Genomic DNA, 1,990 nt, shown 5'->3' with positions numbered 1-1,990 from the left:
TATAATTAACCAATTTGGCGCGTCAACTCTTCTTTCCATTTATTTTCTTGTTCACGAAATATATTATTCGTTTTTGTTTATACAGAACGCCTAATCTTTCCGTTGCAATGAAACTTGCATTTTTAAAACTTATTAAAGTACTTACACAAAAAAGTTTAAATTAACTTCGTCATTATATACTTTTCAAATTTTAGTATTGTAACAAGAAAATGATAAACAAATAAAGTAAATAAATTATAAAAATGTATTTAATAAAAATAAAATGCTTGAAGTACAATAACTTACATATGTATACATATAACTTATTTAAAATATAAACACGATATATTTTAACACATTTGTAAAAAAATGGGTGTAATACAACTTTAATGTTAATACTTTTAAGCGAAATAATAAACATCACGCGCATGTAAGTAAACATATATATAATTGCAGAGAAGAATATTTCTGATCCACATTTTATGTAGCGCGAATACGATTATACGAATTAACAGAATATCTACTTACCATGTCAGTCTTGAAAAGTAGATGCGTTATCCTCAGAATTGTGGATCTTGGCATATAGTTTACATCCACTTCTTCAGAGGGCAGTAGTGCGCGGCAGCATTTTGCGGTTACAGGTTTTAGGCCGTCATGTCCTCTCTTAGGTTTCTCTCTGGCCAAGGTATGCTCATCTGGAGCTGCGTTCGAAAACGTCCTCTGCCGGCGCAAATGAGGTGACTTAGGGATGCGTTGGTGGGGGTAATGGGGAATTTAGAGAACTGTTGGTTTTCGATCGACTACCAAAATATCAAATGTACAAATTCAAAATGGATAGTGTTGAGTTACGTCGAAAACGTTTAATTTCTGTAGCTGTAAATATTAGCGACGAGTTCTTAAAGTCTAATTTAAATATAATGAATGATAGCGAGACAGACGAGGAAATATAAGATATTATTTTTCAAACAAAATATCAGCATAGCCACGCATTGCGTGGGCCACGAAAGAAGCTATTGCGTATCATTTACGTAGACAGAACCGTTCCAGGCCTAACAGCAAAGCAATTTCGTGAACATTTTCGCATGATTCCTGACACGTATGAGATTTTAGAAGCAAAATTAAGTTTGTTTAACTGTGATTCACTCTTAAATGTGATGAAAAGAAAATTACTACATTTTAAAGAAATGAGAACGCTCTAAACATTCATTTATCAGTGGAAGCAACGTCAATTTTTGAAACTAGTGTCATTAAAAATAAAATTACGAAATAGAAGGATACATTACTTGTAATGCGTTACTTTATTATAAATAATATGATTTGGCAATGATGTTTTGTGAATTTCTTATATAATAGTAAAACGGTGACACCGTAAGGTTGGAAAAGTCGCTTACTTAAAAAAAGAAAGTGACTCGTAAAGATCGTTAAAAGTAACTGTAAAAATAACGAGCTGATATTAAATAACGAATAATTTTTTTCTGTAAATATATGTGTAATGGTAACGAATTATTTTTCGAAAATGACTTTTTCAACCTCAGCATTTAGTTAATTATTATTAGTCATAAAAAATTGCAACGTTATTAAATACATTATAATAGTTATAAAAAGTAACAATAACAGTGTAACAGCGTTATACTTACATCCATTCCCTAAAAATAATGAGTAAAGAAGAAAAAAAAGCTGTTAATTGCAATATATCTACTATTGAGAATTATGAAAATAAAAATGATATAACTGAAGTGTACATACAGGCATTATAATATTAAGTATAGAGTTAGGTTAGGATACTTTGTAAGTATCGATATAGGATATTTTAAAAGATTTGTAAAAATAAATACATATATCCACTTTAGCCAACAAAAGCAAGCATCCATTTTGCGTAATTGTTATTTTTTATCTTTAACCTGATCTCTAATAAGTTGATGCCTCGATAAATTAATTTCTATATTGGACGACATCTTTTTCCATTTTCCCGCTTCACGTTTATCCGAGATACTCTCTTTTCCCTACCTTA

The sequence above is a fragment of the Cyphomyrmex costatus genome, unplaced genomic scaffold (genome assembly GCF_001594065.2).
Source record: "Cyphomyrmex costatus isolate MS0001 unplaced genomic scaffold, Ccosl1.0 scaffold443, whole genome shotgun sequence".
NCBI lineage: Eukaryota > Metazoa > Arthropoda > Insecta > Hymenoptera > Formicidae > Cyphomyrmex > Cyphomyrmex costatus.
This window is presented reverse-complemented; position numbering follows the sequence as displayed.